This window comes from Taudactylus pleione, unplaced genomic scaffold, assembly GCF_031769625.1.
Source record: "Taudactylus pleione unplaced genomic scaffold, aTauple2 ptg000124l, whole genome shotgun sequence".
Taxonomy (NCBI): Eukaryota; Metazoa; Chordata; class Amphibia; order Anura; family Myobatrachidae; genus Taudactylus; species Taudactylus pleione.
Window position 1 is genome coordinate 668,519 of NW_028284526.1, and position 13,449 is coordinate 681,967.

The following is a 13,449-nucleotide window of genomic DNA, read 5'->3' on the forward strand; positions in this document are numbered from 1 at the left end:
TGTAGTACGCACAGCTCTCCTTGGGCGAGATGCACAAACAGTGCAAAACTAAAACTTACCGCCAGTCACCGCATTGGTACTGATTGTAAATGCACTAAGATATGCGATCAGTACAGCACAGGACGGTTCCTCCGATAAGATCCGTCCTTTGCGATCTCCGCTGAGCCCTGGACTTCTGGGTTTATGGCCCGGGGGTCCATCTACGCATGCGCAGAGTGATGCGGCGGTCGTGGAACTAGCTGGGAGGGATCCGATCGTATCCCTCATAGCAGCACGATGCAAAAGCTGGCGTTACCCACCGCATCGGAGCCTGGCGGCCACACAATAGTGCATACGGAAAATGCAGTAAAACCCCAAAAAACAGGGTTTTTACCGCATTTTCCATTTAGTGCATCTCGTCCCTTATGCCATGGAATGCATGTAAGTTTTCACTGGTTGAAGAGTCCATATTAATGAAAAGTAAAATCCAGTATACAGTAGGTAATTTGATTAAATATGTGAACTAGAATTTGGTGAGGAGCAGGTATATAAGAAACTCAGTGAATGGGGTGTACTTTTCATATGGCTGTATGTATTCCTGTTCTGCGCAAAGTGTCTTGTCAGAGGGGTAAAAAGATTTACTTGTTTTTTGTATTAGGCTGTGTTAGGAGGGTTAGGCTGTAGGAGGGGAGGGTTAGACTGTGAGACGGGATGGTTGGGGTTAGGCTGCAGGAGGGGAGGGTTAGGGTGGAGGAGGAGATGGTTAGGGTTAGGCTGTGGGATGGGATGGTTAGGCTGCAGGATGGCAGGGTTAGGCTGTGGGAGGGATGGTTAGGGTTAGGCTGCAGGATGGGAGGGTTATGCTGTGGGACTGGATAGTTGGGGTTAGGCTGCAGGAGGGGAGGGTTAGGCTGCAGGATGGGAGGGTTAGGGTTAGGCTGGAGGAGATGGTTAGGGTTAGGCTGTGGGATGGGATGGTTAGGCTGCAGGAGGGGAGGGTTAGGTTGTGAGATGGGATGGTTGGGGTTAGGCTGCAGGAGGGGAGGGTTAGGCTGCAGGATGGGAGGGTTAGGCTGGAGGAGGAGATGGTTAGGGTTATGCTGTGGGATGGGATGGTTAGGCTGCAGGAGGCGAGGGTTAGGCTGTGGGATGGGATGGTTAGGCTGTAGGAGGGGAGGGTTAAGCTGGAGGAGGAGATGGTTAGGGTTATGCTGTGGGATGGGATGGTTAGGGTTAGGTGGCAGGAGGGGAGGGTTAGGTTGTGGGATGGTTAGTCTGCAGGAGGGGCGGGTTGGAGTTAGGGGGAGGGTCAGGGTTAAAATACTTACCAAAATCCGTCTGGATTTTGACCATCGGGATGCTGCTTTTGGGATTCTGTATGTGATGGGATCCCGGAACCAACCCGGTCCCAGAGAAGGGGTCCAGCCACCAGACAGTACAGTCAGTGTACTCTACCCTTGTTATGGTAACAGACCAGACCAGCAAACTCCCATCCTGTAGAGAGTATTTCTGGCCAGCCACCAGTATAAGTTAAATTCAGGGTGAGGGGGATGAGGTAGCTCCTATATTCCATCTTTGGATCTGCAATTGCACAGCAAGGTGCACACTGAAGTTGGGGAGTCGATGGGTACCCACAGCACAGATGGGAGGCACATACTGTACATGCAGGCAAGCTCTGACCATTCAGCATTGATGCAGATATCAGCTGTGTGCAAGGCAGTCTGCTCCCCCAGGCATCTGAGCCCGTTAGCTTAGCACTGGCACCCCCTGCACCCACTATATCATCTTTCTTGCTTAAAATGTTCAACTTTTTCATTTAATAAAACAACTGAGAGCGACAAAACTACTTTGCTAGATGACACTAATCAATCTGATGTGCGACACTTGTGTGCGAATGAGTTTGAACTTGTACACGAAGTACCGCGATGCAGCAACTGCGCATTTTCTTCACACCAAGTTCTGTTTTGCACATATTAAATACTTTGCGGTTTAAATAGCCGCCCAGCGTCTGTAGTGCACAGCGAGTGGTGTTTTGCTTCATCTGCGATGCGAATTAGATACAAAATGTAAAGAAAAAGACCCTACTTTGCGCCTCTCTGAGCAGATCAGTCGTGCAGGGTGTCTTGCACCATATGGCGTATTAATGCTATATGTATGAGGACACATCTGTGTTTTTGCTGCTTAGTTGTATGATAACTTGAAGCTTGGGGCTTCTATGTCCTCTGATAAATGGTGCTATTTGCAGAAATGTTCTGTAATGTGTAGGAAACAATCTGACATTAGCACTCATGAAATTGTGCCAAAAAACGGGAGACTCTGCAGCAGCACAAATGTAACATAAAAATATAGGAGGCTATTTACTTATCTCACTCTGAAATGAGATAAGGTACCAGTCAATCAGCTCCTAACTGCCATCTCACAGGCTGTGTTTGAAAAATGACAGTTGGGAGCTGATTGGCTGGTACCTTATCACTTTTCACTCTGTCTCCTAACACCGCTTAGTAAATAGACCCCGTAGAGAGTAGAATACATTTTAGAGGAAACAAATTAGCATAAATGTGTAAGGTGGGGGGAGGTACCAAATGAATCATTTCGTTCTCCTGTACGGCGTGAGACCTCTCTGCGTTCGCCTGGTCAGACTTGCCGTACATGCTGTGTGACTGCCCGATGTGCGTCGATGTTACCTATGTTTACGCTGTTACACGCTATCGGACGGATAAGAGAAGGCAGAAGCGGGAGTCCCTATGCTCATAAACATTAGCATATTTTAGCAACTGCGATCCGTGAGAGAATGCAGTTGCATATACTGTACATCACCGTCCGTCTCTGAATTACGCCAATGTTGTACCATAGCACCCACACATTGCTGACACAACTATATTTCTCAGTGTTTTTCTTTTTCTACCACAGGATGATTAGATGTAATTAGCACTTATCCTACATTATGTCGCTACACTGTCAGATGTCTCCCTCCCAGGTGGCTCAGATGCACAGCACCCAGGTGTATATAAATACAGCACCCAGGTGTATATAAATACAGCACCCAGGTGTATATAAATACAGCACCCAGGTGTATATAAATACAGGTTCTGGGCACAGGTACGGAACACAGACACTGTCCACGGAAGAGATCCCCAGAAGATGTCCCTGTGAGTAATTGCTCTGTCTGTAGATCACAGTATACTATATATACAGTAATAATAATCTGTCTTTCTGTGTCTCTCTCCCTTTCCTATATCTGTATATTATTTGTTATAGATCACCAACTTCCACAGCTTAATGTCAGTGGCAAACGCAGGATTTCTAGAGGGGGGTTTCCAAATGCCTGATTTTAGAGCGAGTGTGGCCAGTCCATGAAGAGGGCAGAATTAGTACTTATCCAGCTTTAATATACGTCATACACAGTGACACTGGGGGAGATGTACGAAGCCCAGAAGCGGTATCAGCACACGTTATGTGCGCTGATACCGCTTCTCCCCGATGTATGATCGGGGGTCTGGGTGGTAAATGACAGGGGCGCTAAGCGCCCCTGTCATTATCGGCGCTGCTATCTACAAGATAGCAGCGCCGAGCGGCAGGGCCATGTACGAACGGTCATGCAGCATGACCGTTCGGCCGGCTGTAGCTGTAGTTATCGACAGCTACAGCCTGGCGTTAGCCTATACCAACAGTAGGGACAGCGCTGTCCCTGCTGGGGCTGCTGCCGGCTCCAGGGCTGCATGCGGGGATCTCGCAATACTTGTGAGATCCCGCGCATGCTCAGTGGAGCCGGCCGGGACAGAGAAACAGAGCATCAGCACTAGGCTGCTGCGCTGTGCTCTCTAGCGGGTAGCGCCGAAGGGGAGTTAACGCTCTCTCTTACATCTCATCGGTAGTGCTTCCTGCTTCGCCTCCGTAAAGAGGCGAAGCGGGAAGCGTTATAGCGGCACTTACCGTGCCGCTGTCATACATCCACCCCATTGTGTCATAATTCCAGCATATACAGGACCAGCAATCACAGTAACCATTATATGTGTCATACATAGTGTATTGTGTGTCATAATTCCAGCTTATACAGGACCAGCGATCACAGTAACCCATTATATGTGTCATACATAGTGTATTGTGTGTCATAATTCCAGCATATACAGGACCAGTGATCACAGTAACCATTATATGTGTCATACATAGTGTATTGTGTGTCATAATTCCAGCATATACAGGACCAGCGATCACAGTAACCCATTATATGTGTCATACATAGTGTATTGTGTGTCATAATTCCAGCATATACAGGACCAGCGATCACAGTAACCCATTATATGTGTCATACATAGTGTATTGTGTGTCATAATTCCAGCTTATACAGGACCAGCGATCACAGTAACCCATTATATGTGTCATACATAGTGTATTGTGTGTCATAATTCCAGCATATACAGGACCAGCGATCACAGTAACCCATTATATGTGTCATACATAGTGTATTGTGTGTCATAATTCCAGCATATACAGGACCAGCAATCACAGTAACCCATTATATGTGTCATACATAGTGTATTGTGTGTCATGTATCCAGCATATACAGGACCAGTGATCACAGTAACCCATTACATGTGTCATACATAGTGTATTGTGTGTCATAATTCCAGCATATACAGGACCAGTGATCACAGTAACCATTATATGTGTCATACATAGTGTAGTGTGTCATCATTCCAGCATATACAGGACCAGCGATCACAGTAACCCATTATATGTGTCATACATAGTGTATTGTGTGTTATAATTCCAGCATATACAGGACCAGAGATCACAGTAACCCATTATATGTGTCATACATAGTGTATTGTGTGTCATAATTCCAGCATATACAGGACCAGCGATCACAGTAACCCATTATATGTGTCATACAAAGTGTATTGTGTGTGATAATTCCAGCATATACAGGACCAGTGATCACAGTAACCCATTATATGTGTCATACAAAGTGTATTGTGTGTGATAATTCCAGCATATACAGGACCAGTGATCACAGTAACCCATTATATGAGTCATACAAAGTGTATTGTGTGTGATAATTCCAGCATATACAGGACCAGCTATCACAGTAACCCATTATATGTGTCATACATAGTGTATTGTATATCATAATTCCAGCATATACAGGACCAGTGATCACAGTAACCCATTATATGCCTCATACATAGTGTATTGTGTGTCATAATTCCAGCATATACAGGACCAGCTATCACAGTAACCCATTATATGTGTCATACATAGTGTATTGTATATCATAATTCCAGCATATACAGGACCAGTGATCACAATAACCATTATATGTGTCATACATAGTGTATTGTGTGTCATAATTCCAGCATATACAGGACCACCGATCACAGTAACCCATTATATGTGTCATACATAGAGTATTGTGTGTCATAATTCCAGCATATACAGGACCAGCGATCACAGTAAACCCATTAGATACGACTGTAGGACCGTCGTGTCTGAGCTAAATATTTTTATTTTAGATGTGGGCACCATTGCAGACTATTGGAGCAAGTCCGGGAGTTTGGGAGCAGCAGAATAACCTAGCACTGCCCTGGACATATATGTACATATTAGGCTCTATAGCAGCACATCCCTAACAGTGAATGTTTTCCAGATCTCCCAGTTGGTGCACAGGTTATTTATTACTGGCTGATACATGTTAAATGATCCACAGGTGGTACTAATTATTTAATTTGTGATACTGAGAAGAACATGCAGCACTTCTAAAATTCTATTATATTACTATTTCTATTGTGATCATGTTGTGGGCTGGGGAGGGGGGTTTCCAGACAGATGGAAACCCCCCCTGCGTTTGCCTATGAATGTAAAAGGAGTGTGGTGGTTTCTAGAGAACAGGATCCTGATTCAGAGCAGTACAGTCTATCATTAGTATATACAGAGCAGTACAGTATATCATTAGTATATACAGAGCAGTACAGTCTATCATTAGTATATACAGTGCAGTACAGTCTGTCATTAGTATATAAAGAGCAGTACAGTCTGTCATTAGTATATACAGAGCAGTACAGTATATCATTGGTATATACAGAGCAGTACAGCATATCATTAGTATATACAGAGCAGTACAGTATATCATTAGTATATACAGAGCAGTACAGTCTATCATTAGTATATACAGGGCAGTACAGCATATCAATAGTATATACAGAGCAGTACAGCATATCATTAGTATATACAGAGCAGTACAGCCTATCATTAGTATATACAGAGCAGTACAGCATATCATTAGTATATACAGAGCAGTACAGTCTATCATTAGTATATACAGAGCAGTACAGCCTATCATTAGTATATAGAGCAGTACAGTCTATCATTAGTATATACAGAGCAGTACAGCCTATCATTAGTATATACAGAGCAGTACAGCCTATCATTAGTATATACAGAGCAGTACAGTCTATCATTAGTATATACAGAGCAGTACAGTCTGTCATTAGTATATACAGAGCAGTACAGTCTATCATTAGTATATACAGAGCAGTACAGTCTATCATTAATATATACAGAGCAGTACAGTCTATCATTAGTATATACAGAGCAGTACAGCCTATCATTAGTATATACAGAGCAGTACAGTCTATCATTAGTATATACTAGGGGTGTGCACCGGCCACTTTTCGTGTTTTGTGTTTTGGTTTTGGATCTGGATCTTTCTTCGTGTTTTGGATCTGGATTGGTTTTGCCAAAACCACCCTTCCGTGTTTTGGGTTCTGGGTTTTGTGTTGTGGATCTGTATTTTTTTTAAAAAAAGCATAAAAACAGCTAAAATCACAGAATTTGTAGGTTTTTCTGCTCCTATGCTGTTATTAACCTCAATAACCTTAATTTCCACTCATTTCCAGTCTATTCTGAACACCTCACACCTCACAATAGTGTTCTTATGTCCAAAAGGTTGCACAGAGGTAGCTGGATGACTATGCTAAGCGACACGAGTGAGCGGCACAAACACGTGACCCATCTAGGAGTGACACTGCAGTGGCAGACAGGATGGCAGTTAGAAAAACTAGGCCCCAAACTGTACATAATGCATAGAAAAAAAAGAGGTGCAAGATGGAATTGTCCTTGGGCCCTCCCACCCACCCTTATGTTGTATAAACAGGACATGCACACTTTAACAAACCAATCATTTCAGCACCAGGATCTGCCACACAACTGTGGCTGAAATGATTGGTTCGTTTGGGCCCCCACAAAACAAGCTGGCAATTAATCTGTCCCTGCACAAACTGGCTCTACGGAGGCAAGATGTCATCCTCATCCTCCTCATCCACCGATTCCTCACCCTCTTCAGTGTGTACATCCTCATCCTCACAAAGTATTAACTCGTCCCCACTTGAATCCACCACCACAGGTCCCTCTGTATGTTCTGGAGGCTGGTCTCCCTGGAAGAGCTGATAATTCATTTTGATGAACATCATCTTCTCCACATTCTGTGGAAGCAACCTCCTACGCCTTTCGCTGACAAGGTTCCCGGCTGCACTAAACACTCTTTCGGAGTACACACTGGAGGGGGGGCAACTCAGGTAAAATAGAGCCAGTTTGTACAGGGGCCTCCAAATTGCCTCTTTTTCCTGCCAGTACAGGTATGGACTGTCTGACATGCCTACTTGGATGCTGTCACCGATGTAATCCTCCACCATTCTGTCAATGGTGACAGTATCATATGCAGTGACAGTAGACATGTCAGAAATTGTTGCCAGGTCCTTCAGTCCGGACCAGATGTCCAAACTTGGTCCTGCCTGCCCTGCATCACCGCCAGCGGGTTGCTTAGGATACCTAAATTTTTTCCTGGCAGCCCCAGTTGCGGGAGAAAATGAAGAAGGAGCCATTGACGTGTCACGTTCCGCTTCAGCTGACAGTGTGTTCACCAGCAGGTCTTTGCACCTCTGCAGGCTTGTGTTGGCCGGAAAGAGAGACACCACATAGGCTTTTAACCTAGGATCGAGCACGGTGGCCAAAATGTAGTGGTCTGATTTCAACAGATTGACCACCCTGGAATCCTGGCAAAGAGAATGAAGGGCTTCATCCACAAGTCCCACATGCCGAGCGGAATCGCTCCGTCTTAGCTCCTCCTTCACTTTCTCCAGCTGCTTCTGCAAAAGCCTGATGAGGGGAATGACCTGACTCAAGCTGGCAGTGTCTGAACTGACTTCACGTGTGGCAAGTTCGAAGGGCTGGAGAACCTTGCACAACACGGAAATCATTCTCCACTGTGCTTGAGTCAGGTGCATACCCCCTCCTTTGCCTATGTCATAGGTGGATGTATAGGCTTGTATGGCCTTTTGCTGCTCCTCCAGCCTCTGAAGCATATAGAGGGTTGAGTTCCACCGCGTCACAACCTCTTGCTTCAGGTGATGGCGGGGCAGGTTCAAGAGTGTTTGCTGGCGCTCCAGTCTTCGGCATGCAGTCGCTGAATGGCGAAAGTGGCCAGAAATTTTTCGGGCCACCCAAAGCGTCTCCTGCACGCCCCTGTCGCTATTCAGAAAATTCTGCACCACCAAGTTTATTGTGTGAGCAAAACATGGGACGTGCTGGAATTTGCCCAGATGTAATGCCCGCACAATATTGGTGGCGTTGTCAGATATCACAAATCCCCAGGAGAGTCTAAGTGGGGTAAGCCACTGGGCGATGATTTCCCTCAGTTTCTCTAAGAGGTTGTCGGCGGTGTGCCTCTTACTGAAACCGGTGATACACAGCGTAGCCTGCCTTGTAACGAGCTGGCGTTTCTGAGATGCTGCTACTGGTGACGCTGCTGCTGTTGCTGCGTAAGGTGATACATCTACCCAGTGGGCTGTCACAGTCATATAGTCCTTAGTCTGCCCTGTTCCACTTGTCCACATGTCCGTGGTTAAGTGGACATTGTGTACAACGGCATTTTTCAGGACACTGAGGACACTTTTTCTGACGTTTCTGTACAGTCTCGGTATCGCCTGCCTAGTGAAGTGGAATCTAGACGGGATTTGGAACCGGGGACACACTACCTCCATCAATTGTCTAAATCCCACTGCACTAATGGTGGATACCGGATGCACGTCTAACACCAACATAGCAGTCAAGGCCTCAGTTATACGTTTTGCTTCAGGATGACTGCTGTCGTACTTCATCCTCCTCACTAAGGACTGTTGGAGGGTCAATTGTTTAGTAAAAGTAGTGGTGTTCCTACTTCCTCTCTGGGATGATGAACGACTCCCAGCAGCAGCAACAGCAGCAGCAGGAGGCGTAGCAATGCAGGATCCTCCGGAGGAATCCCGGATAGGAGAGTCAGTCATGCCAGTGACATGGCCTGCAGGACTACTTCCGATCCTGACTAAGGAGGAAATTGACGAGGAGGGAGTTGACGGTGTGGTTTGCAGGTGCTTGGATACAACAGGACAACGGGATTTAGGTGTCCCTGGACTGCTTACGGTCTTAGCCAAAGTTTCTGAACTTGACAGTAACTTTTTATGAACGCGCTGCAGGTGCCGTATAAGGGAGGATGTTCCTAGGTGGTTGACGTCCCTACCCCTACTTATTTCACCTTTACATATGGTACATATGGCAAGACAGTTGTTGTCCGGATTTGGATAGAAATATTGCCAGACCAAAGAGGTGGAATGTTTGGTCTTCTGCCCAGGCATGACCGTGATGGGCTTTTTCATCCCACGGACAACAACTGTCTCCCCCGGAGCCTGATTTAAACAAACCACATCACCATCAGAATCCTCCTCGCCAACTTCCTCCTCAGCGCCAGCTACACCAGTATCCTCATCCTGTTGTACTTCAACAGTGACATCTTCAATTTGCATATCAGCAAGTGGACTGTGGGTGCTCCTTTCAGCACTTGCAGGGGGCGTGCAAATGGTGGAAAGAGCCACCTCTTCCCGTCCAGTGCTGGGAAGGTCAGGCATCGCAACCACCACCACACTTGGACTCTCCTTGGGGATTTGTGATATCTTCTTAGAAAGCACAGTTCTTCGCTGTGCTTTTGCCAGCTTAACTCTTTTGATTTTTTTAGTGGGAGGAGGGCTTCCATCGTCATGTGAAGCTGAACCACTAGTCATGAACATACTAGGGATCGACCTTAGCCGTTCCTTGCCACTCCGTGTCGTAAATGGCATATTGGCAAGTTTACGTTTCTCTTCAGCTGATTTAAATGTCTTTTTCAAGGTCATTTTCCTGAACTTTGCCATTTGGGATTGTATGTGCCCTCTACTATGACATTGGGCATCGGCCTTGGCAGACGATGTTGATGGCATGTTATCGTCTATGTCATGACTAGTGGCAGCAGCTTCAGCACTAGGAGGAAGTGGTTCTTGATCTTTCTCTATTTTATTTTTATCGGAGAAAGTTTGGTCCTCCATTTATGTTATATCGATTTGATATATACGTGCGGCTAAACACAGAAAATATTTTTTTTTTTGGTTTGGACTGGAGTGTACTTTGTGGGTTACAGCACCCTTTAACGGTCAAGCCAGCCGGCCCTTTACTTATGACACAGGCGCACTCTTGGCACTACTTTGTTGATGCACGTGCGGCTACTGCGCACACAATTCACAAACACAGAAAATAATTTTTTTTTGGTTTGGACTGGAGTGTACTTTCGGGGGTTACAGCACCCTTAACGGTCAAGCCAGCCGGCCCTTTACTTATGACACAGGCGCACGCTTGGCACTACTTTGTTGATGCACGTCCCGCTACTGCGCACACAATTCACAAACACAGAAAATATTTTTTTTTTGGTTTGGACTGGAGTGTACTTTCGGGGGTTACAGCACCCTTTAACGGTCAAGCCAGCCGGCCCTTTACTTATGACACAGGCGCACGCTTGGCACTACTTTGTTGATGCACGTGCGGCTACTGCGCACACAATTCACAAACACAGAAAATAATTTTTTTTTTGGTTTGGACTGGAGTGTACTTTGGGGGTTACAGCACCCTTTAACGGTCAAGCCAGCCGGCCCTTTACTTATGACACAGGCGCACGCTTGGCACTACTTTGTTGATGCACGTCCCGCTACTGCGCACACAATTCACAAACACAGAAAATATTTTTTTTTTGGTTTGGACTGGAGTGTACTTTCGGGGGTTACAGCACCCTTTAACGGTCAAGCCAGCTGGCCCTTTACTTATGACACAGGCGCACGCTTGGCACTACTTTGTTGATGCACGTGCGGCTACTGCGCACACAATTCACAAACACAGAAAATAATTTTTTTTTGGTTTGGACTGGAGTGTACTTTCGGGGGTTACAGCACCCTTTAACGGTCAAGCCAGCCGGCCCTTTACTTATGACACAGGCGCACTCTTGGCACTACTTTGTTGATGCACGTGCGGCTACTGCGCACACAATTCACAAACACAGAAAATAATTTTTTTTTGGTTTGGACTGGAGTGTACTTTCGGGGGTTACAGCACCCTTAACGGTCAAGCCAGCCGGCCCTTTACTTATGACACAGGCGCACGCTTGGCACTACTTTGTTGATGCACATGCGGCTACTGCGCACACAATTCACAAACACAGAAAATAATTTTTTTTGGTTTGGACTGGAGTGTACTTTCGGGGGTTACAGCACCCTTTAACGGTCAAGCCAGCCGGCCCTTTACTTATGACACAGGCGCACGCTTGGCACTACTTTGTTGATGCACGTGCGGCTACTGCGCACACAATTCACAAACACAGAAAATATTTTTTTTTGGTTTGGACTGGAGTGTACTTTCGGGGGTTACAGCACCCTTTAACGGTCAAGCCAGCCGGCCCTTTACTTATGACACAGGCGCACGCTTGGCACTACTTTGTTGATGCACGTGCGGCTACTGCGCACACAATTCACAAACAGAAAATATATTATTTTTTTAGCACTTGGGGGGAGCACCCCTGATGGACAGAGCACCCCCTGGACAACACTACAGCACTCCTTTAGGACTGGGACACTGCACAGGACTTTGGAGTGGACACAGCCCCTATGGAGAACTGACTGCACAACACAGTCCAGCCAGCCCCTATGGACTTTGAAGTAGTGGACACAGCCCCTATTAACAACAGCAGCACAGCACAACACAGCCAGCCCCTATGGACTTTGAAGTAGTGGACAACAGCAGCACTACACTACACTACACTACACAGCCCTAACTCCCACCCTCCCTCTTCACTGTCCACAGCCGAGTGAGAAAATGGCGCCGACGCGGGTACCTTATATAGGATCCAAAACCCGCGAGACTCGGAAGGCGGGATGATGACGTTTTGCCTCGATTTCAGATCCGAGTCAGGCGGGAAAAGTCGAGCCTGACTCGGATCGGACTCGGATCGGGGGGTCTCGGGGGGGTTCGGATTTCAGAAATCCGAACCCGCTCACCCCTAGTATATACTAATGATATGATGTACTGCTCTGTATATACTAACAGAGTTGCCTACCTTTAATATTCTCTTCCCGGGAGAAGCCCGGGTAAGAGAAGCAGCAGGGGGCCGACGGGTACGGGGCTTGACGATTCGCGTCATTAAGCCCCGCCCCCTCACGGTAAAATTGCCTTAATTGGGCACAATTTACATAGAATCACAGCTTAAGCCCCGCCCCCTTCACTGAGACCCGCGATTGCCGCTGGTATTCTCCTAATTCTGCCCACTTCACTAGGAAGTGGGCAGAATGCGGGAGAAATGCCTACCCTTCCGGGGGTGCGGGGGGTTACCCGAAAAATCGGGAGCCTCCCGCGAAAACCGGGAGGGTAGGCATGTATGATACTAATGATATACTGTACTGCTCTGTATATACTAGGGGTGTGCACCGGCCACTTTTCGTGTTTTGTGTTTTGGTTTTGGATCTGGATCTTTCTTCGTGTTTTGGATCTGGATTGGTTTTGCCAAAACCACCCTTCCGTGTTTTGGGTTCTGGGTTTTGTGTTTTGGATCTGTATTTTTTTTTTAAAAAGCATAAAAACAGCTAAAATCACAGAATTTGTTGGTTTCTCTGCTCCTATGCTATTATTAACCTCAATAACCTTAATTTCCACTCATTTCCAGTCTATTCTGAACACCTCACACCTCACAATAGTGTTTTCATGTCCAAAAGGTTGCACCGAGGTAGCTGGATGACTATGCTAAGCGACACGAGTGGGCGGCACAAACACGTGACCCATCTAGGAGTGACACTGCAGTGGCAGACAGGATGGCAGTTAGAAAAACTAGGCCCCAAACTGTACATAATGCAAAGAAAAAAAAGAAGTGCAAGATGGAATTGTCCTTGGGCCCTCCCACCCACCCTTATGTTGTATAAACAGGACATGCACACTTTAACAAATCAATCATTTCAGCGCCAGGGTCTGCCACACAACTGTGGCTTAAATGATTGGTTCGTTTGGGCCCCCACAAAACAAGCTGGCAATTAATGTGTCCCTGCACAAACTGGCTCTACGGAGGCAAGATGTCATCCTCATCCTCCTCATCCA

General features: G+C 46.4%; 1 protein-coding gene across 1 annotated transcript in view; it reads left to right on the forward strand.

Annotated features, from left to right (window-relative positions):
* Positions 1 to 3,075: 3,075 nt before the first annotated feature.
* Positions 3,076 to 13,449, forward strand: part of LOC148523949 (olfactory receptor 1-like) — a 52,308-nt gene continuing 41,934 nt past the window's right edge. The window contains exon 1 of the mRNA XM_088472479.1: positions 3,076 to 3,128. The gene's annotated coding sequence lies outside the window, so the exon portion shown is untranslated. The remainder of the gene's footprint in view (positions 3,129 to 13,449) is intronic.